The 11,223-nt window shown below is 39.7% G+C and overlaps 1 protein-coding gene across 6 annotated transcripts in view; it reads right to left on the bottom strand.

Annotated features, from left to right (window-relative positions):
* Nucleotides 1-11,223, bottom strand: part of MTMR1 (myotubularin related protein 1) — a 41,021-nt gene that overhangs the window by 3,687 nt on the left and 26,111 nt on the right. The gene's annotated exons all lie outside the window — the stretch shown is intronic.

Genomic DNA, 11,223 nt, shown 5'->3' with positions numbered 1-11,223 from the left:
AGATTTGTACACCTGATTTCTGCACAGCTTAATCATGATTCAGCATAACAGGGCAATTCCTCTTAGACACCTTTCACACGGGCATTAGCTAGTGTGTTCCACTGCACAATGCTCAAACACTCATAAAAAGCAGTTCCAAACAACTGGCTTTTGGGGAACCCACTACAAATCCTTTCAGGACAGACGACACAAAAGCTGCTGCAGAACTTGGCATGCTGCGTAAAGTGCTTCAAGGGGGAAAAGTGTGGCTGCACATCTCAATCCTCCTTCTGTGTTCCCCCAGAACATAATTCAACAAGACACATGCTCAAACTTTGACACAAGTGCTGTTCTCCCCACACGTCCATCTCAAAGAACAGGACTGTCTTTAAATACATTAGCTAAATAACAACAGTGACATTTTAAAAGTCTGTGTATATTCAAGTCACACAAAAAAACTCTTCAATGTTAAGGTTGCAAAATTATGCTCTCAAAAAATTAGGAGGTGTCAGAATGAAGATTACTTCTCCAAACTCAATTCAGCCTTCCTGTACATCTGTATAAAATCATTGGTTAAATAAACATTAAAATACTAGTTTCCCTCTTGTATTCCTCATTTATTCAGTATGCGGTGCGATGCTACTCAATTAGTGAGCAGTTATTCAATATTTAGTTTTCTTTGCAGTGTCTGACCCCATCCTTTATTTATTCTTCTGAACTTAAAATGCTTAGGTTTCCTTTTCAGTTCTTTCATCTCATGTCAAGAAACAAATTTATTTCTGCAGCACCCTAAGGTATGAGGTATGGGAGTACTAACACTCCACTTTGATAGACAAGGATCTGAAGCAGGCACCTCCTAATTTTGCATAACTTGGATCTCAAATTGGTTTAACAGAGAACTTAGGAATTCTGCAGTTCAGTCTTGCGGATATCAAGCAGCACACCCAGTAAATAAGGAGCACACTCATGGTGACCATTCTGCTCCAGGTATCTCCCTTACAACAGAGGCATCCTGTAGCAAAGGCAGGAAGAAACTTCATTTCTCCAGAATAGCATCCCGCTCCCTCACCCACAGGACAATTTTTTCTTTGCCTGCATGCGTGCCCCCTCCAGCCTGCTTTCTCAGATTGTATTCCATGGGCTGAACAGAAAGCAGACCTCCAACACTTGGAGCATTACTCACTCCTAGTTCCTATTCCCAGTTCGTCACAACTCTCTCATAGACTCTGTATCAAATCCATCTCTCAGTCCTTTTACTCTCATCTATTCTCAGACCTTGAGAATTCACTGAGATTTGTTCCAGCCTCAGACCTCCAAATTGGATGAATTTCTTCCAGGATATGAGCAGGCACATTTCTGAAACATAATCTCTCTTACTAAAATCTCGTGTTTGCCCTAGAGATGGAATATTTACAGAAAAAGAGCCCCTTGCCCCAACAAAAGCAGTCTACAATACCAATATTTTCATATGGGAAAACATTTTTCTTAGCCACATTCTCATAAGCAACTGAGTCTTCTTGGATGAAGTTTTACAAAACAATTCAGTCAGACACACATACTTGGGGACTCAATACAAATCATTAGAGTCCGGCAAAGCTGTAAGCAAGGCAGAGTAGGGTCTTATAATGGAAAAAAAAAAAAAAAGGGTCACCTTTAAAATGTTGGCCATCCTTTAATAAGTGCATGTTAGATGTAAACACTGCAAGACAGTTCTACATAAATATCATCATGCCATTTCATATGGTAGTGTAAACACGAATCGTCTTCTAATGTCAAGTCTTTCCCAGGAAAAGATTCTCGTTGCTTGCCATTTAACACAGCATCATATAAATGCACGTTGATGTAAAACAACAGAATTCCAAAAACAGATTTCACACACTAAACTTCTGATACATACTTTAATTTCGTGCAATAACATGTCAAATTCAGTCTAGAGAAATCTTTAGCACTTTCAGAGTATTTTCAAGCAGCTGACAATAACTGATTTATTAGTGATAAAGGTCCATGCTAGAATTGCATACTCATGGGGTAAGAAAAAGGTGGTATAGGCAGCTGAAAGATATAAAAAAATACTATAGAAGTTCTTATAAAAAGACCTGAAAAGCAGCCTGGCAGGAGCAGCTGTGTTTTCCCCCAGATGTCTTCAATTCTGCTACTGTAACTTCCCTTTTTCAAAAAAAACCATTGAATTCAAATGTGAATGAATGAAAAGACAGACAACGGTGCTAGGGGGAAAAAGGGGGAAAATGCCCAAAACAAAGCCTCAGCTTCAAGTCAGGTGTATTTATTTTTTTTAATGAAACCGTTAAGAGAACCAAATAGAACTGGAATTATGCACCTTTCTGGAAGCCTCCTTCCATCTTGGAAGGAGGAAGAAGAGGATGAAGCATCTTCAAATGAATTCTGTCACAAAAAACATCAAAATAGTAATAAAAAAGTTTAGTTATTTCCACATTTCCTGAAGACTTATTCCCAGGCAGACCTGTTGCTGCCAGTGTTTCCTCATACCACCCTGTGCAAATTCTTACAGATAACTATCTCCATTTTTGTCACTTCACACCATTATATTTCAGCGTGCGATTCCTCTCTCAAACAAAGCCTTCTTCAGAAGGAAATGGGTCCAACAACCTTCACAGTAACACCTGTAATGGCTTGCTGTGAACGAGGTTCTCCTTTACTGTGCCACTGTTTAGAATAAAAGGAAGTGGAAGAGTGACAGATTCTGTAAGGAACAAGAAGTTTGGAGAAGATCGTTTATTAAAAGATCTTGTTACCACCTTAACCCTAGAAGTGTATACTTGCACAGCACAAGTAGTGTCTCCATGGCAAGCTTTTATTACAGTCTTGTTAAGACATCATATAATTGATTTGACTGAGATGAATTTGTTGGGAGTCTGACAGCAGATGTACTGTTTTCTACTCTCTCATCCCGCCTCTCGAATGAGGAGTGGAAGCTCAGAAGATGACTCTGGACCCACCACCCAGTCGCATTCAAGTTTTTTTTGCTGCTCTACTCCACTGTATCAATATCAGGTTTTCAGAAGAGTGTGCATCCTTTCCTTTGTAACACCAGCTTCCCCGCGTGTTGCCGCAGTAATGCTGCTAGGCAACACCCAGCCACTACAGCCAGGTCCCCATCATTTCTGTCCGTACTCCAGGGGAAGGCAAAGACCCACTTCTGCTGCACAAGAGGAGCCTACACAGATGAAACCTAACCTGGCAGTGCATCTGCGGTTTTGCTGGGCTGGAAAACTGGCTGGGCCATTGCTCATTAGGTCTTCAGGATGTTTTTCAAGTGTTATTTAAACTATTACCTCAATGTGCTGAAAAACAGTAAATTTCATTTCCGTTATTTAACAAAATATTCCAGTAAAAAATAAAGTAGAAACATAAAGGTGAACATAGCACATTTTGACAGACTTTGGTGGGTTAACCTCATCAAAAAATTCTGTCATTTGACTATTTATAAGAAATAAAATTAGATTTCTCTAATCACGTAAAACTTACTAAAAAAAGATTAGACACTGATCAATCCAAAACGAAATTGCCATTTACATCTAATATAGCTAGCAATACAATCCAAGCAGGGACAGGAGTAAGGAGTTTGCCAGCAGCACCAGGTAGTGGGGATAAGGGCCCGGATCCTCCTGAAGTCTGACCTTGCTCCAGGCATTAACCAAAAAGCTGGCCCTGTAGAAGCTGGAGAAGAATTTACCTGCAACACCTCAAGAAGATTTTTCAGTGTTTTTTTTTTTCCTTTGAACTGCTACTGTAATATTGACTCAGAAACTAATAAGAATATGACTGAGACTGCATGTCGTTCCCCTCCCTAACTCATAACCAACCTTTTCCAGCCACTTACCCAAACCCTGTGTCCCTAGTCCTTTCACCCACCTGAGCACTACCCTTAGCACTAAATATAAGCTTTAAAGACTTATCCCAGTTGTCCATGATTGTAGCGTCTTTTTGACTGGTTTTAAGCTCTCACCAAGTTTTGTGGTCCTTTCCCATTCAAATCCCTATTTTCATTCCATTACCTCTCATTGAGTTATCTTAAGGAACTAATTTTTTGTAAATAAATTTAAAAAAAAAAATCAATTCATCAGGAAGACTTTATTTAGCAAAGTTCTTAGGTTTCTCTAGCCTTTTGACAGTTCGCATTTTTGCCCATTTCAACATTCTTTTAAGTTTCCAGTCCAACTTTTCTGCATTAAGCCATGATTAAACTTAGGACCTGATCCCTCTCCTCATACAGTCTCTTAATCTATATCTACCTTCTACTCTTGCACTTCTTCCCTGCTACTTGCTTCCTCTTCCTTCCCTTCCGTATCTGCGATATTGCCAGTTGCCCTGTCTCTCCAGCGAGTGTCTTCTCTCTGGTACGAGCAGCCTCTTTCTTCTGTAAGACTTGATATAGTTCTCCCACTGCTAGTGATACTTGCAATATTTGAAACCCAGCACCCAACCAGTAAAAACCAGCAAAATGCTGCAAAATTGAGTGAGCCATGTAACGTTCTTCACTCAGAAAGAACCCATTGTAGGTTCCTGCAAATTAACTAGTTAAAACGGTGGGGTTTTTTTTTTCCTGATTAGCTAACTTTGCCGCCTATTTCATTCAAAAGCAGATACTTTTCCTACACTTTAAAGATAAAGTACCTACTGCCCATAATGAGCTGAAAAAGAACAGTGCCAAAGAAACATTCTTTAGTGCTTAAAACACCACTGATATGAAACCATTTTTTAAACTGAATTATCCACCTGTACATCGAAAGCAGAACCTGGTGTACCGTAACTCTCAGAACACGCCACTTCACAGTGATAATAAATTATTCCTTCTGGGTGAGGACTTCAGGAAAGATAAAGTTGGTTTTTTTTAATTATACCCACACAAAAACTACAATTATGCTATACAATATACATACTACAACACATAAAAAACATCTAGGCGTAAGACAGCTTCATTTACTAAAAAATTCAAACCTTCCTCTTCACAGAATTACTACGGTTCACTTTCAGTATTGATTTTCAGGTTTTCATTCCCAAGTAATTCTTCAGGATTCTGGAGTGCTTTTGGATAGCAAAATTTGTCAACACAAGGATAGGTATAAAAGAAATTATAATAGCTACTCACTTATAGTACCGCCAAGTCTTAATTGGATGGATATCTACTCTGTATTACTGTACTAGCTCAAGGACAGTAATTCACATGAAAATTGTTCAACAGTGAATGCATTTTGTCTTGTTCAGCGAGTATACTTTATCTGTTTTAGCAACAGGGAAGAAAGGCTGCAGAGGAAAATGGTTATTTTAAATTCATTGCTTGACTTCAGACTGTCGGTTTTTCAAAAACCGACTCTGTGCATTGGAAAGACAACAATATCTTTCACTTGAGCTTTTTGTTCCTCTTCATGAAGAGCTGGAACTCTGACAGACTTGCTTTTAAAACCTAGTTAACAGTATACTCATAGAAAAAGGCAATCTCAAATGATGAAAACAGCAGTTTTCAGTAATAATCAATACTTCCACACTTATTGTAGAGCTATGCTCCTGGGAAACCAAGCAAAACCCCCTGGCCTTCTGGAAAAGCAATGACTAGCAAACAGAAATTATGAATCTTACCATGCGGGAACTGCAACAGAGGTTTTTGCAAACAACTACAAAAATCTGGAGATCTATTCCAGACTCGGGGAACTCTACACGCTACAAGCTGATGCCACTGCTTGTTAAAACCTCCAGCCCATTTAGATTTAGACATCCAAAAGATTAAAGCAATGCTTCGAGTGCTTGCTCTTCAAAATATGTTAGAAACTCCCAAAAATGAAGATTATTTGTACAGTACTAGTTTCTCCCTTTCTGTGCATGTTCTGATGCTGTGCTCATTACAGGATACCAATCTTTTTTTTTTTTTCTTAAATAACTACAGGCTCTTTCAGCACACAGGATAAGCAGTTAGTCTTTATTTCATTCCGGATCAATTGAATGCTGAGAGTTTATATGCAGATGTAAGTTACCTGCAGTAAATCAGACTCTGGAAATCTTGACCAGATAGAGAGAAACTATCAGGTACTGTAAGAAACTTGCCTTGTCTCACAAGAAACTCTGTGGTAAATGCAGGGATGAAATCTCCCTAGCTAGGGCAGCACTCAGCTACCTAACCCACAAGGCAATTCCTTCTCCTGACATCTCCTGCCTCAGTCTTTCATGCAAAAAGATGGACCCAAGACCACGGATCGCGGACTGGCAATGCCAAGCATTTCCAGAGCCATATGATGGCTTTGTTCTGCCACAAAATGGTGTTAAATCATATGTATGAACTTTGAAAATATTACAACCAATGTCAACATGCTCAGAGAGGAAAATGCCGGGCAACTTGACTGAAGACAGGTATAAATACTATGAACACCCCATGTGCCGGACAGTAAGTCCTACCCTGTCATGTGCAGGATAAAGCACCTCAGTAATTATGTTTTCCAGTTTATTCTCAACAATCTTTCCAGTGATGCCTAGCATCTTATTTGTTCTTTTAAATATGCAGTATTTTGTGTTTATTGACACTGAAGTTCAGCTGACATTTAATCACTCAGCTGTTCAACACATCAAATCCTTCCACAATTCTATACACAGTATAAAAAAAAGCAGCACTGTAACCAATTAATTTATAAGCTTTCCCGACCATTTCTGTATATACTGACCAAACAGTTACTTATTCCCACTTTTTCCTTTCCTTTTTTTAAGCCAGCTGTTAACCTATGAACAGACTTTCCCTGGCTTTTCATGGAAGACCCAAAGACTGCCTTTAGCAGATGATCCCATTCCAGTAGCTGAATTGAATTTCTAGGTTATAGATGGTGCTAGCCTTATAGTCTGGATGAAAGTCCACACATGCAAAGAAAAGAATGAATTTGAAAAACTTATAGGGATTGCTATGATACTATCTCTAGCACAGTGGCCAAATTTCCAGAACAGAGCTTGAAGAAAAAATTAGCAGGCATAGAAAACAAAAACAAAAAAACCCCACAAGTTTAAGCCCTGTACTCCAAGGGTTAAAATTTCCCAGAAGGCATAAAAACAACTAAACATATCCTAACAGACTATGTAAATTTTGTGACTAAAATACATTCTTTTCCTTGCCTCTCACACAGGAAGGCACAGCTTGAATTGAAAGGACCAGAACTTTTACTCATGCTCCGCATATATGAATGACAAGAGCATGTTAGTTCAAAAATACCGACCCTGCATTAGTCATATTCAGAAAAAACATTTGTTGTGTTCTCCCCACCTTCCAGAGTTGCCCAAGCAGATAACTAACTGACATCTGGCAGCCAGAACTCCTCAAACCAGTGTAAAGAAGAGGTCTGAATGACTACATAGGAAAGGAAAGAAAAATCTATGAAATCAACTGAAAAAATTCAAAGCATTGTACAATCTTATCTATTCCAGACTACTAGGGTCATCTGTAAGTCCAGTAGCAGGTACCCACAGAGCACACACCTCTCTATCAGAGAAGGAAAGAGCTTATCTTCCACATGTCACATAGAAATACACATTTCTCCAACCCAAGGAAAGGGCAAATCTGAAAAAAATCTCTTCTCAGTCAATGAACTCAAGTAAGATAGGACTAAAATCTATCTAATTTTCTCAGGACAAGAAGTCAATAATGATGTAACACCTCCAAACTGAAACCAAAGAACATTTTATTTCACTTAAGAATTAGAATGACCTTGTTGAAGCACAGTTTAGCAAAAAGGGAATCTGTAAGAGATGTCCATATTTAACCTGGAATTTTCCATGTTGTTCACATCTGAGATACTTGAGCTTTGAACCCTATGGAAGGAGACTGTGTGTCACCTAATTGCACAGCATCTACTGCAATACAGCTGTAATCCTAAAACGAGGCTTTTGATGCAAATAAACACCATCAAAGCCACCACTTCAGCCTTACACAAAACTTAGATAGAACTGAAGATACATCATTACAAGCAATCTTTTCTTTACAGAACATAAGAATAACTCTGAACTCTACAGGTCCTAGTGAAATGACGAATATGATCAGACCTTACTGCGCTGTTAGAGGTCTGATGAGACGCAGATATTTGAAGACAGAGTACAACAAAGCAAAAACAAATGCTTATATCCAGTTAGCACTCAGTAATTTTCAAATTGAAAAAATTAAAGGTGATGTCTGCTCATTTCCAATAGAACAGTCAATGAAGTGCAATGATTAACTTCTCTCAGTCCATTTAAAAATTCAAGCCTCACTCACTAATAAAGCTGAAATTAGAAAACCTAAAATATTGCCTCAAATCAAAAACTGCCCTTTTGCTCTTGCGAGTTTCCTCTCCCATAATATAAAAATGGTTGATAATGGGTATCAAACATCCATTCTGATAATATTAAAGGACTCTTCTTCATCTTCCCTTAAACTCGTGTAATTAGGCATTTTCTCCTTTTTGGTGAGCCCCTAGAAAACAATAAACATTTTCTAGTTTCCTAAAGAAGTTTTTGCAGCTGATGAAACAGTACATGAGGTTGCCTTCAATTGCTATTCATCAGAGAGCTCTTCATTAACATTAAACTTTCTCTTATTCCAGTTGAAAAACAAAAGAACCACATTGCAGATGACACCAAGTTGGGTGGGAGCGTCGATCTGCTGGAGGGTAGGAAGGCCCTGCAGAGGGACCTGGCCAGGCTGGATCGATGGGCTGGGGCCAACTGTATAAGGTTCAACAAGGCTCAGTGCCAGGTCCTGCACTTCAGTCACAACAACCCCATGCAACGCTACAGGCTTGGGGAAGAGTGGCTGGAGAGCTGCCTGGTGGAAAAGGACCTGGGGGTGTTGGTTGACAGCCGCCTGAACATGAGCCAGCAGCGTGCCCAGGTGGCCAAGAAGGCCAATGGCATCCTGGCTTGTATCACAAATAGCGTGGCCAGCAGGACCAGGGAGGTGATAGTGTCCCTGTACTTGGCACTGGTGAGGCCGCACCTTGAATACGGTGTTCAGTGTTGGGCCCCTCACTCCAAGAAGGACATTGAGGTGCTGGAGCGTGGCCAGAGAAGGGCAACGAAGCTGGTGAAGGGTCTGGAGCACAAGGCTGGTGAGGAGCGGCTGAGGGAGCTGGGGTTGTTTAGTCTGGAGAAGAGGAGGCTCAGGGGAGACTTTATGGCTCTCTACAACCACCTGAAAGGAGGCTGTAGCGAGGTGGGGGTCGGTCTCTTCTCCCAAGTAACAAGCAATAGGACGAGAGGAAACGGCCTCAAGCTGCGCCAGGGGAAGTTTAGGTTGGATATTAGGAAAAACTTCTTCACCAAAAGGGCAATCAGGCACTGGAAGATGCTGCCCAGGGAGGTGGTTGAGTCCCCATCCCTGGAGGTATTCAAAAGACGGGTAGATGTGGTGCTTAGGGACATGGTTTAGTGGTGGACTTGGCAGTGCTAGGTTAACAGTTGGACTCGATGATCTTAAGGGGTCTTTTCCAACCTTAACGATTCTATGATTCTATGAAAAGTTATTCAACAAAACCACCTTTTCTCAGTAGGTGGAGATGCCCATTCTCTTAATAAACCCACTGATTGTTTAAGAAATCTTTCCACTGAAGATAAGTGAAGACCTGCTGGGCGTCGCAATGTTGATCGTCTTTTTTGCTGTTACTGAATGGGTCTGAATGTTACTGAATCGGCTAACAGTGCGAAACTAAACAATGCAAATACAGAAGACAGCAAACTCAGTATATTGTGATTACAAAGATTGCTATTTACTTGTTTGCATGAGTTTGTGCTTTCATAATTAGATTGGAGAACACAATTCTACAACAAAAAACTGTAATTTCTGCAGCAAATTTATCCAAGAAGATGTGAAACACTTCTGAGTATTTGTCACAAATATCACATAAATTCAGGCCAGAGACAAGAGGAAAGGCATGATGTATCTTCACAAGACAAAGCTAATGTGGCAGATCTAAAAAGTCGCAACAGTTGTATTAGTTCTTCAAGGAAAGAAGGTGGTAGTAAAGTTAAGGCAGTTACCAGGATCATAAAATTTTGTTACCTTCAACCTGCTGATTTGAGGGACCTGTTCTCTAAGACCAATGAAGTTCAATGATTCGCACATGCTAGCGAGTGCCTGAGTGCTCTCCAACAAAAGCGGGCAGAGCGCTCTCCAACATAGAGGCAGTGAGCAGAGCTTGCCACTAAGTATATGACAGTTCTGATATTTTCTCATTATGTCATCTCTTCCCCACCCTCATCTCTTTTGGACCGGGACTAGCTTTCATCTGTGTTACAAAGCCTGCTCACTTTCAGGGCCTGTAGATCTCAATTAAATACAAGTAATAAACTGACACTGCTGCAGGTCGATTATACTAAAATATGCATAAACCATGCAAATGTTTTTCAGCAAATAGGCTAAGGGAAAGATGGTATTTTGCTAAAAAGCAGTTAACAATTTTACTTTAAAACCATAAAGATTAAAATACACCATCTTTCAAGTTTTAACACATGCTAACACCTAACAAGTTCCTAACAGTCATAGGACTACATCAATCAAAATAGAACAAGTAAGGGAAACCAAGCAGCTCAGAGGAAACACCTCAGTGAGAAAGCAAGCAATCCAGACTTTTCCAGGACCTTAAAAGGTATTTCTCAGATGCCTGGACTTCTACCAGTGTACTGTCCTTGCAGCTTACCTTGGAACACCATCTTTTACAACAGCCTCTGACTTGTGGGTGTCCAATAAATTTGAAACTCACATCTCATTCTAACTGCTAGAAGATGAAAGCAGCTTTCGAGCAGTCAGTTAATACAGGTAATTTATCATAATATGCTTGGGGGTACCTTGGAAATAAAGAGATGGTGTAGCACCCTCAGATATATTATGGTTGTGACACAATGGGTTTTTTTTTTTTCAGACTTCTAAGCATGAGAGCATATGGAGTATTTGTCTGATGAGATTTAGAGATTTATCTGAAGAGCAGACATTACATATAAGAACAACTACTGGATGAATCAAGTAGCATGTATAGGGAGTGTTTAATCTTTAGCATGCCAGCTTGAAACCGTAAAGGTCAACTGAAAACAAGCATCTATGTGATTCTAAGTTTAGGGAGCCTACAAAATGAGTTGGTACGTAGTCCAATTCTTTCAGAAACTGCTGCTGTATTTTATATCATTGTTGGTAAAGGACAAAACATGATTAAAAACAAAGGTACGCTAAATTCTACAAGAAGGTTGAGGCAATAAAAGTATTAA

This window comes from Platalea leucorodia (assembly GCF_965183815.1).
Source record: "Platalea leucorodia genome assembly, chromosome: 10".
Lineage (NCBI taxonomy): Eukaryota > Metazoa > Chordata > Aves > Pelecaniformes > Threskiornithidae > Platalea > Platalea leucorodia.
Note: the sequence above shows the minus strand (reverse complement) of the source record. Positions and strands in the feature narration are given on the sequence as shown.